This window comes from Montipora foliosa, chromosome 3 (assembly GCF_036669935.1).
Source record: "Montipora foliosa isolate CH-2021 chromosome 3, ASM3666993v2, whole genome shotgun sequence".
Classification (NCBI taxonomy): domain Eukaryota; kingdom Metazoa; phylum Cnidaria; class Anthozoa; order Scleractinia; family Acroporidae; genus Montipora; species Montipora foliosa.
In genome coordinates, this window is record NC_090871.1 from 32,130,893 (window position 1) to 32,144,425 (window position 13,533).

Here is a 13,533-nt window from a genome sequence, read left to right on the forward strand (position 1 = left end):
TTCAGTAAAAAGTGTTACATGTACAGGACTAAAAATAATTGGAGCAAAATCATCTCTAAGTCTTGAATAAGCTTTTTTTTTTAATCAGTGCAATCAAACTAACAAATCAAAACAATAAATTTAATGATGTAAAAAGAAATAGGAACCAGGCCCCTAGGGTATTACATAATGATGATTGTAATAGGATCCAAGAAAAAAGGCCTTTCAAAATCCCAATATCGGCCCCTGGACTCCAGCATTGAGTACTATACTCTCAGCCCCGTAACAAAATCCTTGATTGAGTCTTTGAACGATAGACCCAATGAATTATCATCTTAAAAATAAAAAAAACTAACTAACGGCCAAAAAAGGAGAACACTGGTTGGTGAAAAAAAATAAAAGGAATAACTTCCTTACAGATCCTTACTTCATTATGCATCCAGAATAAATTAATTATGCATTCGCGCTATTGTTCTGTAGAACAATACATGCACCCAAGGGAATCGAATATATTCATGGCTAATTTGTACCTAAGGGATAAATAAAAATGGATCTCCTTTTCCTCTCCCTCTCGCCCCCTCTCCTTTTCTCCCTCTGTTCTTGACCACTGAGCTAACGTTTCAATTTGATAATTCACACCTTGAAAACGATATTTATTTTGAATTCTGGCTGACTATTTACACAACAATTATGAGTAGTTATATACACGTGCCCTGCCGAGCGAACCACCTACTACAATCGAACCCACAAATCGTAGATCCCTGTTTTACAAGTCTCGAAACAACCGTATAATGCTAACCGTAACCCTAATTACGACTGAAGACACTGTTTAGGCTTAATTAAGCTTAGTCCCTGTCATAGTTTTAGGTTTATCCAGCATTGTTGTGATCTGTGATCTCTGCTTTTCCTTCATTCCCCGTGCAGCACACTTTTAAGTTCATTGCATGGAAGAGTGTACCACGCTTCCATTCTGATTGGTGCATTCTTCATGGGGACCTTTAATGCACGAGTTCATTGCAATTAAAATCGTTTCACGTTTCCCTTCTTTTGAAGCAAACTTGTATCTTCGTAATAATCAATATGGCTACCGAAGTGATAGAGTCAGCAAAGCGAGATTTGAACATTTGGAAATTGTCTCTGCTCCAGTATAGCAGATCCCGAAAAGTGCATAGAGTGCATAGCGTGGTGTAAAGGACACAATTTACTTTCGTCGTCTCTGAAATGTCCAACACCTGTGTGGAAATGCGGTTAGTTGGCAAAGACAAAGTCCATCGGGAGATGGATTTGTTTCGCGATGTTCAAGAAAACACTGGGTAAGATTTCCGCACAGGTCCCTACTCATTATGTATAAGCTCCTTTGTTTCTAGAAAACAATAGGGATAACAATAGACGTCCTTTGGGCTTAGAGGTAGTATATATGGACTTAAAAAAAAAAAACACATCGAACTTCTGACTGAAATACGGAAAATTAAACAACTTTCCCTAATATTTTGGCACTTTTCCTGTTGCGCTCGTCTTGAAGGCAATCGTAAGCTTTCCGGCCATAGGTCGTTAGGGCTGATATTTTTTCAAGAAAAGCTCATTGCCAGAAAATCATGAGTTCCGGCGGATTGAAGGTTATCCATTGAAGTGTTTTCTTGAACATCGCGAAACAAATTCATCTCCCGATGCACTTTGGCTTTGCCCACTGACTGCATTTCCACACAGGTTTTGGACATTTAAGTGACGACGAAAGTAAATTGTGTTCTTTGCACAGAGACAATTTCCAAATGTTCAAATCTCGCTTTGCTGACTCTATTACTTCGGTAGCCATCTTGATTATTACCATAGTTAATCGAGGGACTGGTTATGAATTTTTATAACTTTCAAAAGCGAGTACAATGTTGTTTCAATCGATGTTGAATTGACCGTGACCCTGCAGTATCTTTGGTTTTCGCTTCGCACGGCTTAGTTGGGCATAATTTAATCGAAGGATTTGATTGGTTATCTTCTCGAAAAAAGGCGTGTTTTGTGCAGGGTCAGGGCCAAAAATATGGACAAAAACATGAAACAAAGGAACTTGTCCAGTTTCATAACCATCTCCATGCCTTAACTGTTATTACGAAGACACTAGTTTGCTTCAAAAGAAGGGAAACGTGAACGATTTTAATTGCAATGAACTCGTGCATTAAAGTTTCCCATGAAGGATGCACCAATCAGACTGGAGCGTGGTACACTCTTCCATGCAATGGACTTATAAATGTACTGCACGGGGCATGAAGGGAAAGTAGAGATCACAGATCATAACAATGCTGGATAAACCTAAAACTATCACAGGGACTAACCTTAAGCCTAAACAGTGTCTTTAGTTGTAGTTAGGGTTACGGTTAGCATTATTAAAGGGATGGGGTTGTTTCGAGACTAGTAAGACATGGATCTCTGAACTGTAACCTACGATTTGTGAGTTCGATTGTAGTAGGTTCTTCGCTCTGCACGGCACGTGTATATTATTAATTATAATTGTTATGTAAATAGTCAGCCAAAATTCAAATAAAAATCTTTTTCAAGGTGTAAATTAGCAAAGTAATACGTTAGCTCAGTGGTCAAGAACAAAGGCAAGTAATCCAGAGATTTACAGTGGGTCGGCGTTTAAGGCAAACAGCGAGTGACTCATTGTAATACCAGAAAAAGCCAAGCGGGATCTGGTAAGAAGGACAGGACAAAGGGATAGATAGAAGAAAGCTGGGCCAGAAAAGGAGCAATGGTGTAAACGATGTGGGCAGAGAAAGGGAGAGGGAGCGAGAGGGAGAGGAAAATGAGATTCAATTTTTATTCATCCCGTAAGTACAAATGAGCCATGTATGTATTCGATTTCCTTGGGTGTACGTATTGTTCTAAAAACAATAGTGCGAATGCATAATTGCTTTATTCTGCATGCATAATCAAATAGGGACCTGTACGGAAATCTTTCCAACGATTATCCTGTCAGATATAAATATTCACCTTCTTCATAAGAGACATCGTCTTGTTAAAGGTGTTCGCATTATGAATTTTAAACAGCTTTCTACTGAAGTTAAGCGCCCCTCCAGTGAGACTTGTCTCGATCATGTTTACTCTAATCAACCTCCACGCTTGTGTTGCTGTTGAAACTCGTGGCATTGGATTAGCTGACCACTTGCCTGTCTTTTGTGTTCGCAAATAGCGCAATGAAGTGTTCCACACCAACTGTCACAAAAATATCAAAATAAAATACTAAAAAATGAACAAATTCAATGAAGAACAGTTCATTGATACTCTTATGAATGCTCCTTGGGACTCCTGTTTTGTCTTTGGAGATATTGACGATGTTGTGGCCTCTTGGGAACATATTTACAATGACGCTTTAGACTTCTGCTGCCCTTGGCAAGAAGAAAATAATGAAGCTCCCTGGATTACTAGCCTGATAAGTACTCGAACAGCTTCGGATCTGGGAAATCCTCTTAAAAACTGCGAGGCGTTTTATTACGGACAAGACTTGAGACGACTACCGAGTAGCCAGAAATAAATCTGTTACGTTGGTGCGAACAGCTGAACGTGATTTTCATCAGTCTTCTTTTGAAAACAACAATGATATCAGGTCGACTTGGAAAACAATCAAATCGTTAAATGGATCAGCTGAGAAATCTTGTGTTAGTAGCCTCAAAGTGGACGTTGCAAGGTAATTATGATCTTAATGAACTTGCTGAGGAATTCAAATTCATTTCTCGCAGATTGTCTTATCCAGATTGACAAATTTTGTCGATTCTAGAAAAGATCGTGAGGCTGTTTTCACTCTTCGAGATATTACTGTTACTCAAGTTATTAGTATTCTAAAGAGAGTTATTCCAAAAAAATCTGCTAGTATCGACAAGATTAATGCTGCACGTTTACTTCGCTTGGCTGCACAAGTTATTAGGGAGTTTAAGATCTACGACGCCGACGTCGACGAAAACGTCACCTCAAAATATAACGTTGCACTATCGTAAGTCTCTCGCGGTTTGGCCATCTCGTTCGCTTCCTACAATGGGGGCGAAGTATCCTAAAAATAAATTGGTACGAGCAGTTTCAGAGCAAAAATAGAGAACCAAATATTCACATTTAAATGCTCACGTTATCGTCAAAACCCCAAATTTGGTGATTTGACGTCGTTGTTGTGCAGCACGTTTATGTGCTTAAATGCGTGCAACACGATTATTTTTCCTCTTTCAACCAATAACATTGTTGTTTCGTGGCGTTCTAGTTGACCACCGCGTCGTAGGTCTTAAAGTCCCTATCGTGCCGAGTATTGCAAGGTTGATAAGTTACTCATTTTCAACTGGAACTTTTCCTCAACGCTGGAAAACTGCTTAATTAAAAGTTACCCCTTTGTTTAAAAAAGGTGATGCAAGCGACCCTACTAATCATTGTCCTTTTTTCTGTCCTGACAGTCTTATCTAAGGTTATTGAGTGTTTTGTCCACGATTTCTTGCATGACTTTCTTCAAGTGAACAACTTTGATTTACTTTAAGACAGTCGGGTTTCGTAAGCACTATGGTACTGAGGTTGTTCTGACTAAAATAGTTGATGAGCTCTCATTAAATTTGGACAAAAACAGAGTGAGTGGAGAACTACTCGTTGACTACTGTGAAACCTTCGAAATGGTCGACCACAATTTAGTATTGCTGAAATTGGAGGCCTATGGTGTTAACAACAGAGTATATGATTGGTGTCAGTCCTATCTCTCGAGTAGACGTCAGTTGGTCTGCATTGATGGCAACGATTCATCGTTGGCCTGTATTAACCATGGAGTACCACAAGGATCTATTTTGGGTCCTCTTTCTTTATCTTATCTATTAACAATTTGCCACTTTATATTACAGCGCAGGTAGACCTGCTCTGCTGACAGTAAGTCTATGCATTAACTTGAACGTGGCCTTAATAATTCTGTAGCTGAAATCCTAAACTTGGCTGTGTCAAATAAACTTCCCTTTAATGTAGACAAAACAAATGTAATGATCGCAACTAGCAAGAGAATTGGATCCAAATTGGATTTTCAACCATCAGTGATTCCGAGAAATTTAGTGTTCATGAACTAGTGAGCTATGTTTCTAGTGCTACTCTGTCGGGTTTGGGCATCGGGTCGTCACTTATCTTTTAGTCAAGGTATAGCGCTACTCAGGCAAATCAGAGTTCATCTGCCTCTTAGGCAAAGACTGTTATATTATAATTCCATAATTCATCCTATAATAACCACGCTAGTGTTATCTAGTCATGTTGTGATAAATAATCTTTGAACAGAGTATCGAAGCTGCAACAAACTCTGCTAGGGTTATTTTGTCTGCCAATATAGTTTCGCCATCTGTACAATTATATAATAAGTTAAAATGGATTCCTTTTTATGAAGAAAATAAAATAAGCAGTTGTTCTCTAGTTTTTAATCTTATTCAGGGTACCTTACCCAATTATTTCATCAAACATCAGTTTTACTGTTAATAATCAAGTCCATTCTAGAAATACTAGGTATGCTAAATTTAATTTAGTTTGCCCTAAGTATATAGCGAATGGAAGGCTGCTGGTTGTTCAGATGCTGTTTGAAGCTATCAAAGTTTCCACGATCCAGGATGGTGAAAGTGCCGTCAACGTAGCGTTTCCAGATCCTAGGTTTGTAGGCCGAAGTAGTTATTGCCTGTTGTTCGAAACTCTCCATGTAAAGGTTAGCAATAACAGCGGAGTCGACCGAACTTCCCTTGGGTGCTCCTTCTAATTGTTTGTGATTTGATCCTTTATACTGGAAGTGCCACTTCTGCTGGAGAGAGCAAGTCAGCCACAACAACTGGGACTACATCCCCTAGCTTATCGAATTTAACGTCCCACCTGGAACTTATGAACATAGAAGGTACTTGTGAGACGGGGCCTACGGTTTATAGTCCATATCCGAGAAGACTTAAAAGTCTAACCATTTGCAGATGAAATTACAAAGGCAGCACTTTCTCCTCAGTTTTTTTTTTTTAGATCCTGAGTGTCAATCCTTCCGGGGTGCGAAACCACGACCTCCCGCATGACAGCCCGATGCTCAACCAACTGAGCCACCGGTGTGTTGTTTCTTAGCTTGAGGCGATCAAAACCCTTTACATTAAAAGGGCGTTATTTTAAGGAAAATTCGGTTCCAGAGAGTGACAACTGAAGCAATGGCCTAAACGTTTGACTTGACAGTCTGCTACTTCTCATTCTGCCAGCAGACCCTTTCTTAACTCAGAAATTGATTTTATCAAACGAGTTGATAAAGGTCGAATAGCCACCGTGAAAGATTTGGAAAGGTGACGTTTCGAGCGTTAGCCCTTCGGTCGGAGCGAAGGGCTAACGCACCGAAGGGCGAAGGGCCCCGACGAAGGGCTAACGCTGGAAACATCAGCTTTCCAAATCTTTCACGGTGGTTATTCGACCTTTATCAACTCGTTTGATAAAATCAATTTCTGTTCCAATCTCCCAACGACCCAGCACCACAGTTTCTTCAGAAAATAAATTGTGTTTACTTTCTAAACTCGACGAGAAAGAAAGTATTCTGCAGAAATCGTGTAAAGTCTTTATTGAGCATGCGCAAGCCGTTGCTTGGAGGTAGTTTCAAACTCATGCCAAGTCTCGATCGCACTCCTAGACGCCATTTTGATTTTCATATTGAAAGCTCGATTTTGACCTTCGCCTATTCAAAAATATGATGCGCGCCCTGCCTAAACTTGTTTTACCGGAGTGATTAGCCCAGAAACCTGGGCTGCGGCGACTTTAAAGATGGTGCCTACTATTGTTATTGCGCACACGTTCTGCGCATCTCGAGATACTCGGATTTCCTAGAGGTGGCGCTTATCAATACTGGGATATTTTTGAGAGGCTCAAAACTATACGGAAAAAGCAGACCTTAGCAAATGCTCTTGGTATCCAAAAAGAAAATTGGGGGTAACCATGCATTTTTCAGAGATAATCAACAATCAATTTGGAAAAGAATGCCAAACATTGCCTTTAAAGCTTTTTACAAATATTTGCTGATTGATTATCTTCGAAAAATGCGTGGTTGCCCCCAATTTTCTTTTTGGATATCAATAACACTTGTTAAGACCTGCTTTTCCCGCATATTCAGTATACCGCGCAAAAACACCTTTGAATTAGTAGGCACGGTCCTTAAAGAATTTTTGCTCTCACTCTGGCGAGTCTTAGAGAGGCTCTGCTCGTAAATTTGTTTGTACCTAGTACTGGGATCACTGAGCAGCAAACTAAGCTGTCCACTGGTCTAGTTCAAGTGATAAAGGTTTTAACGCGGGACTCTGGCACGTTAGAGTGGTACCTTACGAATAGGCCCACATTGTTTTCGCCACCTAAACAACCACGTAAGATTGGCACCAGTGACCATTACCCCGTTCTTATACTTCTAAGATCAGAGTCCTCGGAAAAATCCTCATCCGTCAGCTCACTGCTAAAGAGAGATTTAAGACCTAGTAAAGTGGATGCTTTTTGCAGATGGATTACGCAGCATGATTGGGGAAATTTATTCAATCTGAGGAGTGTTAAGGATAAATTCGACTTGTTTTCTACAACAATGTCGGAAGCGATGGACCGGTTCTTCCCTTTACAGCGCACAAAGTGTTGTACTTCTGATAAACCGTGGATAACCTCCAAGCTTTAGACCGGCTTTAATCTCACGGCGTCAAAAGGCCTTTGCGTTGCACGGTAAACATTCCACTACTTTTAAATATTGGAGAAACGGGGTTCAGCAGAAATGTAAGACGTGCAGAAAGAACCGACGTTTTATGAAAGGAAAGTCACGGCCCTGAAAGATAATAATGTGAAACGGTGGTGGAAGGAGATTAAAAGGTTGACAGGTCAGAGGAGTGCTACCGATAGTGATAACCTTCAACTTAGGTTTTGGCAAGGTTAAAGTAGGTGATAAAACTATTGTTTGTTGTGTAATTACCTCTATGCTGATCGGTACGGCGATTTCCAAACAACGTTACACTCGTTGTAAACTGCTTCTTTCTACCAGCTATCACCTTTTTAAAAAAGATATATATGACGCGATGATATTAATTCCGATTTAGCTACCATTTTAGGGTGCAGAAATATTTCTGTATCTTTTACCCCTAAGGGAAAATTTGTTACATTTATTGCCTGACGTGATGTTGACCACACCATTGACGAAGACAAAGCTCGTTAAATAACTTAATTTTGCAACAGTGTTCGAGTCGACTAGTCGATATAAAAAAAAAAATTAAAGGAGATATTTTACCTTCAAAGCTAAGTAAGCATGTCCAGTTAAGGAAGCCAAAGCTTGGAAGAGACCTGTAATAATCAGTTTTTGAATTCGATTCCACGGAGATCGCTAATCGCTCAAACGGTTGGGGAAACTGTGACAAATTCCAAGATATTACTCCAGCGATTCTAATTTGATAATTGCATATTTTTCCGTACCAACGATATTTTGATTTAACGTCTCCGGCTCGACTTCCATGTAGGGCCGTTTGACTTCGCTTTCCTCGCGTGATTTTTGGTAGCAGCAGGGTGGCACGCGATTGCAAGACAAAGGCCATTTGCAACAAACTGGTCACATGACTAATAAGTCAGAAATGGAAAGATCGTGTTTGACTTAGCCAGAACACAAATTTTCAGTGAACGTACCACTTAAGGTAAAGATTGTATAACCATTTCAGCACTCGAAAAGCGAAAAGCTTTTGCCTTGCACTGTAATTTTTCATAATTACGCGCCACAGAGCTCAGATTTCAATTTTTGCCACGGGTCAAATATTAAAGCGAGAATAAATGTTCAGAATTTCCTATTTTGAAAGAAAAATTTTAAAGTGGTTTGAAAACTTAAAAGACTTTAAAAAATATAAGGATTTTAATTAAGACTGGGTGGCAAAACGTCTTTTTCCCAATTCCCATACTGATCTTAAAATTCCTTTCAACTGTAACAACACCAGTTTAAACGATGTACTTACCAAAATCGGCACGGTGGCATATTTTAAGCTGCTCTTTTCATTTCTGGAAAAATAATTTCACGTGATGGATTGTTGCAACTCTGTGCAATATAACTATGGAGGTGTAATGGGAGGTAAGTTGGCAAAAATGTTTCTGTTCAGAAAATAATTGACCCGCCTTCACCACCACTGCCCAGCCCAAACTGCAATTTTGTCCTATTTTAAGCAATCTCTCTCCCTATTTTCACTCTTTCTACACGTACATTTCTACTTCGAGTTATGTTCGTGTGTTTCAACGAGCGTCTATGCTCCAACAACCCTTGGATAGTCTGTCTCAGTCCCGAGGAGAATTCCATGATAGAATTCGCCAAACTGAAGTACGCGTCCGAGCTTTTGGAAGGTGCAGGCCTCCCACGTGTGTCCTGCTGTTGATGTTTTTTTATGCACAATACATTTTGTCTTTCTTTTCAGGTTTGGCAGGGAAAATGCGACAGCAAGTACAGGTAATAGAGCAAGATTTGCTTGCTGTAGAAGGACAAGTGAATTTCACCTCAGCAAGTGACTCTGTGCTTTCGTCCCTGCACTACAACAGCCACCCTATTCAAGTTGTAGATCAGTACAATGTTAGGGTTTGTGAAATGCGAGGGGCTACTTCAGGTGCTATGTGAGGGGTTGGAGCTGGAAGTACCAGTCCCAGCGGTTCGAAGTAAAGCGCCTTACATAGCCGTCCTTCAAAAAAATGTAGATAGCTGCCCTTGTTTGTTAAAATAAAGGACCCTGAATACTAGAAAGTTTAATTAGACTACGGCAACCGTGACAGAACAAAATTTTGATTACAAGGATTGCAGCTAGTTCGTGGTTATTCCAGCTCATTCAACTAAACAGTAAACATAATATTAGCTATCCAGGACTGTTCTTTAAGAAATGTTAAAGTGGCCTTTAAGAAATGCACAGAATTACATAGGGTAGTTTTTGGTTCTCTAATTGGTCATATTTTACATAGAGGGCTTTAATCAGCTGCTACGAATGATCCCTTATTTGGTGTGCCATCATTGTTAAAGTAAAGAAAAAGAATAAAATGACTGAAATCAGTTTGCCTTTATGTGTTAGTGGGTAAATGTGAAATCTTAAATTGTTTGAAACTCAAATGCAAAGCCATTGTCTTCTTTTGACCTGTTTTTTGACTGTGCCGTTCTCGTACGTGTTCCTTGAACTCCCTATTATTGGCAACAATACCGCTAGTTTTCTCTGTTCCATTTTGTGGCCTTGAAAATCGAAAACTTGAACATTTGACCAAAATCGTCATATGCATTACGCGAGAGAGATTTGATTGAGGAGTGGTGGTAAAGACAGGTGAATAATCTTCTGAACACAAACATTTTTTTTAATTACCGGTGGTACTGCTATGTTTATTCACGAGCGGTTTGTTTACAAGCGCCTCCCACTGACGTCTGAATTGAGCAATTTGGAAATGGTAATGTGTGCCGTGAAACTTCCTCCCTCTCATCCTCTTTTGATTGGCAGTGTCTATCGACCACCTGACGACAAGAATTTTACTGGTCTCTTTATGAAATATCTCAAACAGCTTTCGGCTTCGAAAGTTCTGAAATATTTCTTCTGGGTGATTTCAATTTACATATTTTATCGTCAAAAGGAAAATAATTTATCAATTGAATGACAGATATGGGCCTCGCACAGCTAATCACTGATCCTACTCGTGTTACTCCCCATTCAAGTACAACTATTGACATTATTTTTACTAACTCTTCTCATAGAGTCACTGATTTTGGAGTAATTTACTTATCTATGAGTGACCACTTTTTGTAACAGAACCTGCAAACGTCCCCGACCTAAGCCGAAGGTGATCAAAGTTCATGGTTTCAAAAGTTTTGATCAATCTGCCTGTATTACAGATCTGGAAAGCCAACCTTGGGACACGATATATCTTTTTGACTCTCCTGATGATGCATAATTCTGTCACTCGGCAGATTGAATTAGCTAAAAAAGATTACTTCAATAACCTGCTTAAAACTCAAGCACAGGGTGCCTCCAAACTATGGTCTTCCATTAGAAAGCTCATACCTAAGAAAAGCAAGGTTGCAGTGCAAGAAACTTCGCTTGATGATAAAACCTTTACGGGCAGTTTGGATATTGATAATTGTTTTAACAAGTTCTTTACGTCAGTGGGTAGTCGTCTTAGAGGCCTTCTTCCCACGTTGAATGTAAGCTCACATTATGATCGTCTGAGTTTGACACCACGAGATACCCTAGACTTTGTATTTAAAGACATACCAGTTAGCTTTGTTCGGAAAGAATTGTCATCGCTGTGTGTCAACAAATCTTCTGGCCTCAAGGACATTCACTCGCGCATACACAAAGTTGGTTCCAATGTTCTAGCCGCTCCACTTACCCGCATCTTTAATTAATCAATCCACTGTGGTGAAATACCACGGTCATGGAAAGCAGCTACTGTCACTCCGCTTCACAAGAGTGGATCACATTGTGATCCAAATAATTTTAGACCGATTTATGTCCTACCAGTTGTTATGAAGAGTTTTGAACGTGCAATCCATAAACAGCTCAGTCTACGACCATCTGGTTAAGAATAAGTTTTTATCTCAATTTCAATCAGGATTCAGACCCGGTCATTCAACCAGTACAGCCCTGCTTGATGTTTCAGACTATATTCTGAAAAATATCGATACTACAGTTCCGCTTGGAGATAACTTACAGACCTTTCGCGAATTTTGTTGCAGACTTCGGTGGGGCCATACCTGACGATCCAAGGACGGGGTCGAGTTCGCAGAAAGAGATACTTGTGTCTGCTCCTTTGCCTCCAAACTCATTGATGTCATTTGGAAATGGCCACAGCCCTCGACACAGTAGGTTTCTTAAACACGTTTACAAGAATGGCAGCGAGACGAGGTTGGCCAAAGATGATGTTGAGAGACAACGGAACTAATTTCATCCCTGGATATAAAGAGATAAACGAGTTGGTAGCTCTGCTAGACGAAGATCAAATTCGACGCTCATCGACAAACAAGGGAATAGATTGGCACTGGAATCCACCGGCAGCACCTTATTTCGGAGGAGTATTTGAGGCCATGATAAAGGCTGCAAAACGAGCGATCTCGGCTGTTTCAAAACGACGCACATGTAACGGATGAGGAGCTTCAAACGTGCTTCATTGGGGTGGAAAGTCTATTGAATTCCAGACCATTTACGACTGTCAGCGATGACCCAAATAATGAGCCGGTTCTGACACCTAACCATTTTATAATCGGCCAAATGGGTGGAGATACTGCAAATGACAGCCTTGATGACACCGCATTTAACCCACGAAATCGATGGAGACATACAGGAGCTCATTCAACGGGTGTGGCAGCGTCGGTTGAGGGAATACCTCCCACACATTGGCTCTCGCCACAAGTAGTTTCACAACAAGAGAGCCTCAAAGAAGACGATACAGTGGTAGGTATTGATCCAAACGCAGCGAGGAAAGATTGGGCAGTTGGAAGAATTGTCCGTACATATCCAGGCGGAGAGTTAGAATTACAATAGTTATTACTAACTTAATTGAATCCAAACATGAACAAAATATCGACATTTTTCTCGGAATATATGGAGTACTGTTGCGGAGAACTGAGCAAATAACCTGATCCTCCTCCACACAGCTGTCAATTCTTTTTCGTTAAGATAAATGTAGCGAAAAATGGACCACAGAAAATGAGCTGCTGTTGTCCAACTGGGGGAATTTGTCTCCAGAAATGAAAAAGGCCCCATCTGACATTCATCATTTCAGTATTTGCACGGTCAATGCCACCGCCTTTTATGAGAACTATGGGCGAATCAGCGGTTGCGAACTCAGGGGTATCCTTAGATAGTTCAATATCACGCTTATAAAAGTTTTTTGGGTCTGGTAAATGCATTACGTCACCTTCTAATAGCTGAAGCATGTCAGATCATTCTATTATTGAGGGTTTTAAACGAAAATCATTAAATACAATTATCTCGGCTTCCTCTGCTCCAACCCAAGCAAATGTACCAGTAGCGGGATTACAAAAGGTACTGTATATTTCCATTAGGAGCGACAAAATGAATGCTTTGCCGCAGTTGGCTGGACCGTGGATAAATATGTTTCAATATTTTCCCCTACGGCATTGAAGCAAAATGTAAACTGCTTTGCAAAATACCTGTACGTCAAATTCATTTCTCCGCAGTAAGTCAGTTGCTGCTTTTATCCACTTCCCTTCGCATTCCTCTGCACTGCTCTTCTTGGTCCTTGCAAATTTATCCTTAGCAGTGGCTAATTTATCAGAAATGGGAAAGCACTCATCAATAACTTTACTTCCCCTGTTGCAAATAAATTCTGCTAGATCCGTTTCCACTTCTCTGTTTTGAGAAGATGCAAGGGTCATTAACTGCAAACGTGATGTTATTTATATATTTTATTTGCCTCTATTAACTGTGCGACGTCATATACTGGCAGTGCACCTTTTCTTCGCGTACGTTTTGCGCTGGTGTGGTTTGCTCGACGGCCTGCTTGACGCTTCTTTCCAGCGATAGCGTTTTCTGTTCTGGGAGGTCTTGCCTGGCGCAGATCAGGGTGGCCATC